Raw genomic sequence first — 13,939 nt, 5'->3', positions numbered from 1 at the left:
TTAGAGTCACCTTGACTCCTTCCCCTCATCCCTTCATGGCCCGCATCCCATCCATCAGCAAATCCCCTCGGCCACACCTTCAAAACACATCCAGCTGTGCGGCTGCTCACTGCTTTCCCCTCCACCTCTGGCCCTCGCCTCATCCTCTCCCTTCTGGGTGACCTCTCTCTGCTTCCGCTTGTGCCCCCTGCAGGTGTCCTCACAGCAGCCGGAGGGATCCTTTTCAAATTTGTCACATCGTGACACTGCCCTGCCCAAACTCTCCTGTGGTTTCCCATCTTCCTTGCAGTAAAAGCCAAAGTCCTTACTGAGCCTCCCACGGTCCACACCCCACTCCCCAGCCCCCCTCTGGAATCTCACCCACTGCCCTCCCTCTCTACCTCGCTCCAGCCACACTGGCCTCTTTGTGCTTTCTCCATTCAGTTCGATCAGTGCCTACTGCTTGAGTGCCTACTCTGTGCTAGGCGCCATTCTCAGGACCAGAAATACAATGGTGAAGAGATAGTAAAAAACATACACCTAGGCTGTATTGCATCAGTCTGTTCACCTGTCTGTCTCCCCTACGACACTATTACCTCTCTTTTCACGTTATTTGTCTATGTCTCTTTGTGCCCACAACTATGCTTAGCACCGTAAGTGATCAATATGTTTGAGTGGAGGTTGGAAAGATGAATGAACAAATTAGATAGATAGATAGTAGATAGATGGATAAATGTAGATATATAGGTAAGTAGGTAGGTAGACGGAGGACAGACTTCACCTTTACTGGCACCTGGCCTGAGCTGTGGGATTGTCGGAGGTGATACACACCAGCCTCTCACAGCTGCAAGGAAGGCCTGGCCACAGAAGGTCCTACCTAGTCGATCGGCAGTGTCAGACAGACTGTAAAAATGAACAGAAGACTTTCTTACACGAAAAAATAGATTCCAGATCTGAAACAATTTAGTCTTCCTGGATGAGTCAACCCTGGGAAACAAACAGGCTCAGGTGGTGAATCACAGGCCATTTGCATCCCCCAGGGTTTGACTTGGACTTGGAGGAAAGGAAAGAAGATGGGTTGATGAGGTCATAAATAAAGGTGATATATTACCCATAATATTGGCAGAGAATATGTGATGGTCCTTCAAGGCTCGATTTAAACCAGTAAGTTTTCTGTCTAAAGCTTGTGGTTAAAATCCTCCGATGTGTGCATGCCATCTTTCTGCTTCCACCCACAGCTATGTCGGAGACTGAATCATTAGAGTGTGTCCCAGAATCAAGTTGATCTAAAGTGCAGGTTGTAACGTTTCTGGCTAAGAGAAACGCTAATATTTAATGAAAATCTAGAAAAGCAATTCATCCAGAAGATACAAAAAAATATTTTTAATATATTCCTCCATAACGATGATTCCTTTCCTTTTCAAAAAAATTAAGAGTACTCTGTGGGAAACGAGAGCCGTGTGGCTGTGCCGCGTTTCATGGGGATGAGGTTCTGGGGTTTGCTCCCCTTCTGTCCTCGTCAGCCACATCATTGGGAAGTTTGCCCAACTCCGTGCTAATTGTAAGGAAGAGAGGACAGTTAGGAGGAATGGGGAGAGATGACCGGCTGAGTAAGGACATCCTGGGATGCCCAGGCATGTGGACAGAGAACTCTCAGCCAACATATGATAATAAGTGTTGTCAGCAATCAGCGAGCAGCTCAGATATTGAGCCTGTTCTACATCTTCAAGAATTCTGCTAAGTGAGGAAATTCTATGTCTTTCCTCGCATGGAAAGAATGTACCTTATGTGTTACCAAACAGCTTCCATAGACAGTTTGTATTTCTCAGAACACATATGGACATATTTCTATAACATTTTATTACATGTAAACTCTAGTTGTCTCTCACAACCCAACTAGCTGGCAAGCTCCTGGCTAGGAGGGGTCATGTTGTCAACTTTTAAGACACAATTAATGGCATTTATGTAGGGCTGGGTGCTTAACACAAGATTAATATATGCCAATTGCATGAATGAATGAATACAGGAGTGACTGCATCGTGTTGCCATGGAGATGGGGCAGCGAGAGCGAAGGATTGCTGGAATTCCTTGATTTGTCTTCTTTAAAGAATAAATAATAGTCACATAGCATAGAAGCCTATTTATTGTGGTTTTGAAGTATTGACAATATACAAACCCCTGGAAATGATTCTTACTTGCTGTGAAAATGAGCAAAGTAAGGAAAGAAATAATTGAGATTTCTAAGTTTCTGAAAGGGCAACATAAGCAGTAGCGTTTGTCAGAAAATTCCAGATGAGCTGGTGATGTAAATTAAGCGATAATTTCAGCTTAAACGATTGAGGTGCATCCTAGAACAAAGCCATAGAGGAGGAGCGGAAAGCAGGCTTGAAAGGGAGGAAAACACTTGTGCACAGCAGGCAACCGAACAGCCTAGAAGGTTGAGGCTCCTTTTCTGTGCACGCTTGGAAAATGAGCCTTTTAATAAAACGTTTGTTTTCATGAGAATTTTGTCCCTGTGGTGATCTGTATAACTTGCTAATATCTACCTACTTGGCAATACATCACCCGTGAGCAGATGAAAAAGTCTCTCACTAGCCGACACAGACCCCATCGAACCAACTTGCCTCTGTGCCTCCCCGTCCTATGATCTGGAAAGAGTGGAATCTCCCGTGTCACACGTGGGCTCCGTGTGAACACTGCTGTCACAGCCGTCTGAATCTGGCAGTGGGGAGGGCAACCTGAGAATGAGAGTTAAAGACACCAGACACCAGAGTAAACACAACTTAGGAATCTCAAAACAACATAGACACAAGCAAAATAAAACCGACAAGCAGAAGACATGAGGTGTAGAAACCCTTATGCCACCTAGAAATGACTCTCACTCACTCAGGTCCCTCCCGTGATCCCCGCAGACATCTGCTGGTGGGCGAGGACGGAGCAGGTTCACACGCGGCATCCTCCGTGGCTGGAGCTGCTCTAGACCGGGTGGGGGAGGCCAGAGCCCTCTGCAGCCTAGTCTATGAGTCCACGTATCTTCTCTTAACGGTAATTCTTTTTCTCTAGGTTGAAGATAAAAATGCCTGCTTGCCTCGTTTCTTTGTGGGAGAATGAATGAGGAAATGCATGTGCACATGCCATAGAGATGGGAGGTCTGCGAGGTAGACGTCGGCAGGATTTCTGAGCTGAGGAGGGAAGAGATAGAGGATCACATGGAATCAGCAGAAACCACCAAGACAGAACCTCATAGGTGGCTGTCAGAAAGTTACTGGGTTTCATTAGGGTACCCAGAGGTGACTGGGCTCAACGTGGATGGACTCACACTAAGAAAGCTTACAGGAGACCAATGTGTGAATCAGAACATCAATGTATTAATATACAGTGGGGGACATCCCTTCACAGTGACAGGAATGTTTGAATCTACTACCCAAGGAATCCTCTTCCTTTATTATGGCGGGCAGAGGCTGTTTTATTGAAAGGATTGATTAGGGTTCTTAGTTACATGCAGTAACAAACACCTATAGTGGATTTAAGTAGAAAAGGAATTAATTAAAATTATATTGGCTGACATTTGGAGTCGTAAATGGCTATACAATCGAGTTTGAGTACATAGCCAAGAGCAAGGCCCCAGATCATGCCTGGGAACTGGCATGACGCAGTCACCCTGCTTCAGCCAAGGGACATCAGTTACTGCAGTTTGCACTGAGGCATGTAAGGGGTTTGAGATGCTGTGGGTTAGCAGGAATAAGGAATGCCTACTGCACAGTCCCGAAGGCTGCCCAACATCGACACTCTTCTTCATTCCCCAAGTGCTCCCACCTAACAAAATGTAACCATCCCTTATAAAATCATACGATTTCTCACTCCCTCCTGAAACAGGCAACCCCAAACCCCATCAGGTACTGCAGCCATCTGTATGTCCTGGATCTCTGAATGAGGCCGTTCTCTACTGCTAAAAGAATATCTGTCTTCATATTTTTTAAATTTTTATGTTTAATTATGAATTGATAAATTATAGTTATATACATTTATGGCATACAAAGTGATGTTATGATTTATGAATATAATGTATAATAACTAAAGTAAGCTAATTAACATATCCATCACCTCAAATACTTATCATTCTTTGTACCCTTGGGCCACCATCTCCCCATCCCTCCACCCCCAGCCTAGGTAACCACCCTCCTACTCTCTGCCTCTTTGAGTGTGATTGTTTTAGATTCCACATATAAGTGAAAACACGTGGTATAAGGTTCAACAGTTCCATCCAAATGACAAAACTGTTTTTTTCTTAAGGCAGAATAGTATCCCATAATGTGTACGTATCACATTTTCTTTATCCATTCATCTGTTGGTGGACACTTAGGTCGATTCCATGACTTGGCTATTATGAATCGTGCTTCAGTGAACATGAGTGTGCAGATATCTCTTCAGCATACTGATTTCAAATCTTTAGGGTAAATATCCGAAAGTGAGATTGCTGGATCATATGGTAATTCTATTTTTAGTTTTTTTGAGGAATTTCCATAATGGCGGTACTAATAGACATTCCCACCAACAGTGCACAAGGGTCCCCTTTTCTCCACATCCTTGCCAACACTTACCTTTCACGTTTTTGATAGTAGCTGTTCTGACAAGTGTAGGGTGATACCTCATTGTGGCGTCAATTTGCATTTCCCTAATAATTAGTGATGTTGAACATTTTTTCATGTATCTGTTGGCCATTTGTATGTCTTCTTGTCTGCATATTCTTTCATTTTTGTAATATTCTGCATATTAAATTATAAAGTAAACAACTATCAATTCATCCTGTATAAAATAATGAGAGAAAGAGAAAAGAAGAAAAACAGGTAAAATACAAACATGACACTATGAGAAAATATAGTCAGATGACAGAGTCTTTTTTGTGTGTGTGTACAATTCGTCCCAGGTACAACAGGTATTTATGGCTTTCCTCCCCCTCCATCCATTCCACTTTGCCATGGTGTTATGCAAAACTGCATTCCTGAAGGGTCTGATCTCTGGGTGGCCCCACGTGTAGCCTTGGTAAACTCTTCCTTTGACTTTTACCATTGAACAAGGCAGTTTTAAGAGGTGTCCGTGGGGTCCGATGAGTCCCAGTAATGCTGATCCTTTCTCCATTGTGTAGCGGCAACCAATTTCCTCTTTACAGTCAGGGTCAATCACCCTCGCTAACATATCAAACCTCCTTTTTTTATTTACTCACCCAGTGATATGAGTGGCGTGAAATGACCATGTGGCAATCTCAGTTTTCAGTTTAAAGGGACTGTTGCTGTGTTGTCGTATGTAAGCATGCCTGCTTTGGAGGTCAATACTTCTAAACCAGGAGCACTTGCTGGGACAAGAAGCAAAAATAATTGCTAGTTGGTCTTTGGGCACAGTAGTGAGATTTACGAGCACACATATTATCCCATATTTATTCCTGCCAATAATATAAATAGCACCACTGCTTCAGAGCGTATGTTGCATCCTGTAAGAAAGTACTACAACCTTGCAAGGTACTGCCTCTCTGCTGCCAACATAACTGAGTCTTTGATAGATCATTCTACTTTTCTCTAAATCTAGCTACTTCTAAGCAATTAAACACATGGTAAAATAAGTTTAAAAAAACACACATGGATTTAGCCACTTACCTTCTTCCTTCTGTAAAATGAATTCCTTGCTCAAAATCAAGGTTGTGTGGGATACTAGGATACATGAAAAGACATTTAGTAAGCCTATGGATGGGGCAATCGGGAAACCATGGTAGCTATGGAAAATACATCTAAATCCAGATCTCTCTGGGATATTGAAGCTCATATGGGGTTCTGGTTTGGTTGATGCTGTGAGCAAGTTAGCAATGGTTGTAACCAGGGTAGCCTTGGTGAAGGGAAGTCCATCTTGTTGAGCCCATAATTAGCCTTGGCCCTGCCACCCAACCACTATGTTTATGAGCCCATTGAACAAAAATCAGGATAGGTGTAAAAAGTGGTTGATGACACTCGTATCTATACATGTTGGTACAGATGCAATTTTTTTTTTTAATATGCTTGATCTGTGGTTCGTTAACTCCATGGATGCAGATAGGGAGGACCAACCAAATGTCTTTTCAGGGCCATAATGATGGAATTTATGACTTCAATTTTACCAGTGCTATGGACTGAATAGTGTTTCCGCCCAAATTCCTATGTTAAAGCCCTAACCCTCAATGTGACTGCATCTGGAGATAGGTTCTTTAGGAAGATATTAAGGTTAAGTGAGGTCATAAGGATGGGGTCCTCATCCTATAGAACTAGTGGCTTTATAGGAAGAGGAAAGAGGCCAGGCGTGGTGGCTCACACCTGTAATCCTAGCACTTTGGGATGCTGAGGCAGGAGGATCACTGGAGCCCAGGAGTTTGAGGTTGCTGTGACCTATGATGATGGTGCTATACTCTAGCCTGGGTGACAGAGTTAGACCCCATCTCAAAAAAAAAAAAAAAAAAATACAATCTATTCTTTTAGATGACGTCTACAGACACCTGATCTTACCTATCTAGAGTTGATTTTACTTCTTTGGTCTCCCAGGACACCTCACCTCAACCCTCTGTGTTCCTTGCAATGATGTTTACTACATTCAGCCTTGGTGACCTCCTCTAGTCTCCTTGACTAGGATGTCAGCACAGATTAGTTCAATAGAATAGGAAGTTGTAATCTTAAACCTCAGAGAAGGACTTGCTTCTAGCCCAGGGTTTCTCAACCTTGGCATCACTGACACTTTGGGCCATACAATTCTATATTGTGGGGTGCTGTCCTCTGCATTGCAGGATGTTTAGCAGCTACTCTGGCTCTACCCACTAGATGCCAGGAGTACCTACCTACACCCTGCCATTTGTGACAACCAGAAATATCTCCAGACATTGCCAAATAGCCCCTGGACAGCAATACTTCCCCCAGATGAGAACCACTGCTCTAGTCTAATCAATGCTTCATTAAAGATGAATGCACTGGCCGGGCGCGGTGGCTCACGCCTGTAATCCTAGCACTCTGGGAGGCCGAGGCGGGTGGATCGCTCGAGGTCAGGAGTTCGAGACCAGCCTGAGCAAGAGTGAGACCCCGTCTCTACTAAAAATAGAAAGAAATTATCTGGCCAACTAAAATATATATATAGAAAAAATTAGCCGGGCATGGTGGCGCATGCCTGTAGTCCCAGCTACTCGGGAGGCTGAGGCAGTAGGATCGCTTAAGCCCAGGAGTCTGAGGTTGCTGTGAGCTAGACTGACGCCACGGCACTCACTCTAGCCCGGGCAACAGAGCGAGACTCTGTCTCAAAAAAAAAAAAAAAAAAAAAAGATGAATGCACAGCATAAAGCCTAGAAATTGAAAGCCCCAAGAGTCCAGGAGGATTATCTAGTCCAGCAGCTCTCAACTGGGTATGATTTTGCTGCCTAGGGGAAAGCTGGCAATGTCCAGTGACATTTTTGGTTGTCATAACTTGGGGAGGTGGTATAGACCCTATTGAGTAGGGGCCAGGGCTGCTGCTGAACATCCTACAATGCACAGGATGACCCCACAATAAAGAATTATCCAACCCAAAATGTTGGTGGCGCCAAGGTTGAGAAGTCCTCACTGAAATGTGACCTGGGAGAATGCTAAGGGAGAATGGTAACCACAGAACTGGGACCCAGTGTGCAATGTTGGTGCCAGAGAGGGACAGCAGACCTGTCTGGGGAGGGTGTCCTCACATGGTCCCAGAGCCCTATAAGCTGAGGGGGATTTGAGGGGAGGAGGCAGCAGTATGAAAATTGCGAGAGTGCAAAAGGAGATGGGAGAGCAGAAGTCAATGTCATGTACCCGTCATTTCTCCCAGGGTGGAGAGTAGTGGGAAGCATGGAAGCATGGGAGAGGCTAGGTTCTGTTAGAAGCCCGGCTCCTTTCCTGGCAGGGCCCTCAGTTGCTGGCACCTGCCTCTCAGTGATGAGGGTTGGGCTGAAATAATATTTGTGCTGTGGATTCCCTCCCTGTTCCAGTCAACTCACGCTGATTGAATGAGCACCTGCGATGGGGACTCCATAGACCTTGGGGAACTTGGGGTTGAAGAAGACACAGCCCTGCCCCAGGAAGCTTGGGCTCCAGAAGGAAAGCAATGGCAAGCACACAGGTGCCTCCCACGCACAGCTGAAAGCATCACCCTAAAGGCACAGGTAGCCACGGAAGCACCAAGGAGGGCAGGGGAATGAGCAAGGAGGACATTTCTGTCTAAGAGAGGCTGCAGAACAGTAGTCTGCTAGCAAGGAAAGGTGCTAAGTGGATTCCCACCTGCATGCCAAGGGGTTAAAGAGCCAGTGACCAGGCTTGTCTTTTGAAACATACATTTCTCTGCTCTGAAAGCAAGATGAGGTATTTGATTGTAGCTGGGAAGCCGATACAGGCCAAAGGAATCACTGGTTTTCCTACTGCTTCAACACATGTGAATTCTAGTGTGAGAAGGTAACGGGCCTTACCGTGCACTCACCAAGTCCACGTCAGAGGGGAGCCCAGCTCAAGACACACTTCAGTGATCCCATTCTTGCCGCGTCATAGGGCCTTGTTTAGGTACACCAGCTGTGCCCTGCACGACTGCAGGGGCACCGTGCAAGCTGTGCGATGCAACGGCTTCATCTACTGGAAAGAGCCCTGGATATGGAGGGTTATAGACTGAGCTTCAAGCCCCGGCACTGGTGCATGTGACCTGGGCGGATCTAGACACAGCCTTTCACGACTTTATGCCTCAATTTCCTCTTCTGCAAAATGGGAGTCCCATCTGCCCCTTGTAAGGGGCTCCAATAAGAGAAAGCATGTGCAAGTGCATTCTGAAATGTATAGCACTGGGGACATACAGGGTCTTACTATTATTTTCATCTACCAGCATAGCTGCAGTGTTCACTGAAGGCTCACAAATATCCTGAACCCCTCCCTCCACATGGATGCCACCCAGATGTTTCCAGATCTCACCAGACTGGGGGTCAGAGGGAATCAAATCACATTAACATTCACTGTATAACTGCAGGCCCTCGTTCCCCCGCCATCCCCCTCACAGCCTTCCCATTTATTTGGGAAGCATTTATGGTATCTCTTATGTGTGCTCAGGGACAGTCGGGGACCCCAGCTCAGGAACCCCAGGCTCTCACCAGGGTCTGCTGCCTGCGGTGGGCCCCGCCCCTAATCACAGCTGCTGGGTCCCTGGGAAAACAAGACTCAGAGCCCAGCACCTCCCACTGCCTCCCGGGCATTGCAGGGAGTCTCAAGACAGCACAGCTCCATGGCATCAGTGCCCCTCTCCCCAGCTCTGTGCTGTGCTTTGTCACCTGGACCCTGAAGAAGAACTGTTTGGGCCCCAAGTCTCACAAAGCGCCTCTGCCCGAGCTCCTCTGTTTCTGCCCAGACACCTCCTTCAGAGGGTCAGACTCGGTCCCCGATGGGGGCTGGGCTGGGAATGGACACAGACTCAAGTTTTGTGATCCCCTCTCCCCATCTCTCTCCCCACACCCCTTCCCACGCCCCAGCCTCTCCTTTCCCTCTTCAGCCAAAAAGGATGTCTCCATCCCTCCCACCGTTTGGCTGGGTGGGGGTCCCCGGAGGGACTATCTGTTCCCACAGGCCTGATTTCCATGTAGGATTGGCCAAGACTACCCAGCTACGTTTGATTTAGTGAAGTTACAAATAAAGGACCTGGGGAGGTTTTAAATCTTGGAACCATCATGGCCAACAATGACTTTGAGGATGGGAGGGTGAGTGTTTCAATATATCTCGTTCCAGTGGCCTGTCACCGTGACTCACACGTAGCAGGCCGCCATTTAGCACTGCATCAGCATAATGCTTTCATCCAGCCAGCGAGTGGACTTTAGTCATTGTTCCAGTGTGACATAAATAGATGCGTCTTCACTAGCTCAGGGATCAGCTTTTCCTGCCGTCATCAACCCTTGGGAGCTCGTCGCAAAGGTGACGCACACGTTTCCCCCTCCCCCACACCGGAAGTTGTGCTGGGGGCCTGGTTCCGGAGGCTCATGCCCAGCCTGATGTGAGGGTGTGTCCCCTGACTCTCCCTGAGAATGTCCCAGGCCTGAGTCCCCTTAACAGCACTGTGACACACTCCTCGGTAGTGAACATGGCTTTCTTTGGGGTCCTGGTGGAGTCATGAGGGATACTCAGTGGCACTTCTGTGAATGAAGAGGTATGTTCTGACGACACACTTTGTGACCAGGAACTGTGTGGCCAGGGTTAGAAATAAACAATAGAGATGCACCCTTGAGACCTGTAAGGTTCCCAGCAACCTCCTAATGGCCAGATTCAGGGGATGCTTTTTAATCATCCTTTTGATCTCTCTTCTACCTCTGACAGCGCTGACTCAGGGAGGCAGGAGAGAGAAACACACAAATGCGGTTCAAGCCCTCGCTCTCATCTTACTTGCCACGGGACCCGGGGTGGATTATTTAACTCTCCGAGCCTGACTTTTCTTCTTCAGCAAAATAAGTGATGCGGAAGGGATTTCTGAGAAGGATCATAATATATACAAAGCTATTGGGACACAGTAGGTCTGCAATAACTAATAGCCAGTGTTACTCTTACTGACCAGTTTTCATTCTTAAGCTCTTTTTTATTGTTTTGGATATTGTGACACATCTGTACCATGCTTCTCTTTCTGCCTCATTTTCCAGCCCTCATTCACTCACTCAGCAATATTTATGAAATGCTTACTGTATGCCAGGCACTTTCCTAGGCAGTGGGGTTACAAAAAGTAATAGTGCACAGTGTGTACTCAATGGAGCTCACAGTCTAGTGTGGGGAGAGAGACAGACAGACATCAATTGTGACTCAACATGATCACTGCCACAGCAGAGGCCCGCACAACCATGGTCTGGACACAGTGGCCTAATGTGTCAACAGGAACCTGGGAAGGCTTCAGGCTTGAGCTTAGCACTGAAGGATGAGCCTAAATTTTTCAGGCAAACAAAGAGAAGAAGGTGTCCTGATCAGAGAGATACCGTCTACAAGTACCAGTGAGAATCCCTTAACTAACAGCAATAGCAATGCCACAAGCCTCAACAGAAAAAATGTTGAATGATACTATTTACTTCCTTCTCAGACCAAATTTGATGTGGTCATTTGCGTCCACAAAGTTTAGGATAGGAGGCAGTCTCGCACATGATCAAAATTATCCTTGAATATTACTTATCCATGCAGACACAACAACTCTCAAAATGGCCAACAGTGTCAGTGTTGTCCTGGATCTTCTAGGTGGCACGAGGTATGAAAACCACACTAAAACTTACCATCATGGTCAGCATGAGACATTCACTCCAGAAAAGGCATGCTTAAACTCAGACGAGCTGAGGAGAAGCAGGTTCGATTTTCCATCTCAAACTCACACACATTCATCGCTGTAGGTTTAAATATAGTAATTTTTCCTCTCACCCTTTCCTCTTCCCACCTTCCGGAGGGTATAAATGATTTTACACAAATTGACTTTGTATATGATGTGATTGCCCTATTTGAAGCCTTTATATCAAAATTTGCTAGTAATTTGCTAAGAATTTCCTTGTATAGGCTGGAACATTAACAATGTAGTCCTGTAGTCCATGATTTTATTGCAAAATCTCTACAGGCATTCAATGGAGTATTGTTTAAGAGCCTTTTAAAATAAGTGACTGGGTTTGGTTGGCAAAGTGGTGTTTACAAGGACATCCTCATGAGTTGCTATTGGCATTGAAGTTGATCCCCGTTTGGAAAGCAACTTGGCAATCGTGGCAGGTGATGATAGTGAGAATATTTATTGACTGCTAATTTATTGTGTGTCAGTCACTGTGCACGTATTAATCCACACCCCTCCCCTCAGTAACACTACTATTATTATTCTTATTTCACAGATGAGGAAACCAGAACACAGAGTTTAAGAAAACTTGCCCAAGGTCACCCAACTAGTAAATGGCAGAGCAGGGATCCAAACAAAAGCTCTCTGCCCCTGCCTCCATAGACTACGTTCTGAACTACACTGCCTTTCATTATATCAAATGCTAATACCTTTCAGTACAGTTATTGCACTTCTGGGAATCAATCCACAGCCAAAAATAAAAATCTTAATCATGGACAATGTTATATGCAAGAAGATTTACATCATAGTTTTATATGTCATTGGAACCAACCCAAATGTCCAAACATTGGGGAACAGTTAATAAAATGATGTATATTCAAGCAGTTGACAACTTCATGCCATTAAAAATGACAGTCATGGCTTCCAGGTAAAGACGGTAAATTGGACACTTGCATCTCCTATTCCTCCCTCCCTAAATGACAAAGAGAGGATTTTTTTTCTTTTAAGGTTTAAAGCCACAAGGACTGGAAAAAGAAAAGAAAAAATAATAGCAATTTTAATTTCAAAGCTTGAAAAGTGAATGATTTTTAAAGTAGTGTATAACTTAACAGATCTAAGAAGGTTAACTCCTAAATTGGCAGTGAGGAAAGGTATGAATCCATCTGATTTATATCACAGGATTCTTCAAAGGTTCATAAATTTGTGGTATCAATTTAAAAGTGGAGTGAAGGCAGGGGAACTAAAATAAGAGGAAGAGGCTGAAAGTCTAAGAAGCAATTAGATGCCCCATTATCTCCTCTCCTCTTCTGCACAACTGAGAGATTATGCTTTGCCTAATCTCAGCCAAAAGCAGGGGGTTTGCTCCTGGAGAGGTTAAGACAGATGCTCTCTGTACTGGGTGACTTAAACGGTGTCAGAGTGCTCTTTCAGCAGCACTTGAGGTGGTTGATTACTCTCTCTTCCTTGAGATATTTTTCCTGTTGGCTTCCTGTTAGTTCTTTCTCTTGATTCTCTACCTTCCGCACTGGTACTCCTTCTCAGTCTTCTTTGCTGGTACTTCCTCATCTCCTCAAACTCTAAATGTTGTGGTACCCCAGGATTCCATCCTTGGGCCACTTTACCAACACTATCCATCAACATTATTCCCTAGGCAGTCGCACTCAACCTCATGACCATAAATACCATCTCCAGCCTTTTCCTTGAATACCAAACTCATATGCCCATGCATTACTGTACACATATGTTCCATACATGTCTCAACGTGCACAAAACCAAACCTGCTTCCCCCACAATCTTTCCTATCTCAGTAAATGGCAATTCCATTCTTCCAGTTATTCAGGCCAAGAGCCTCGGAGTCATCCTTGATTCTACTTTTTCTCTGTCACCTCATAACCAATTCATTAGCAACCCCAGAAAATATATCTAGAATTTAACTACATCTCAGAATCAATTTTGCTCCACCTGGTCCAGGACACCACCATGATGACTGGACCAGAGTGCCACAATATCCCCCTAACTGGACTCGCTGCCTTTGTCCTTCCCCTCCAGCCTCTTCCCCACGGCAATTCGAATGGCTGTTCTCCCTTTACTCATTAGCTCATTATGCTACCGCCATGCCCTGCTTGATCTTCTCCAGAGATATCAGGCACATTCTTGTTTCTGGGACTTTGCCTGTTCCCTGTCCATGGGAGGCTCTTGCCTCTGACTAACTCACTTATACCCTTCAGGTCTTTATTCATCGGCACCTTCTCAGTACGGTCTTCTTGGACCACTCTATTTAAAATATTTATCGTCGACCTTCCTAGTGCTTCACAAAGGCAGAAACTTTTATGTTGTATTCAATTCTTCCTCCCCATTACTTAAAATAGTGTCTGACACATGACAGACATTCAGTAAATAATGAGTGAATGGGAAAAACCAGCCATAATTAAAGCGGGATTAGAGGATGAGAATTCTGTCACATTCCCCAATCTCAGCCCAAGAATGTTCACAGGCAAGGCTTTGACCTCCAGGCAGGAAATTGGAATAGCATTCTCTGGGGACTCTGTCAGCTGAAGGGAAAAGAATTAAAGGCACTGACATTGGGTTCCCATTGGAAATTTCTAGACAGTTCACTCTATAAAGATAATCACAA

Source organism: Eulemur rufifrons, chromosome 4, assembly GCF_041146395.1.
Source record: "Eulemur rufifrons isolate Redbay chromosome 4, OSU_ERuf_1, whole genome shotgun sequence".
NCBI lineage: Eukaryota > Metazoa > Chordata > Mammalia > Primates > Lemuridae > Eulemur > Eulemur rufifrons.
This window is presented reverse-complemented; position numbering follows the sequence as displayed.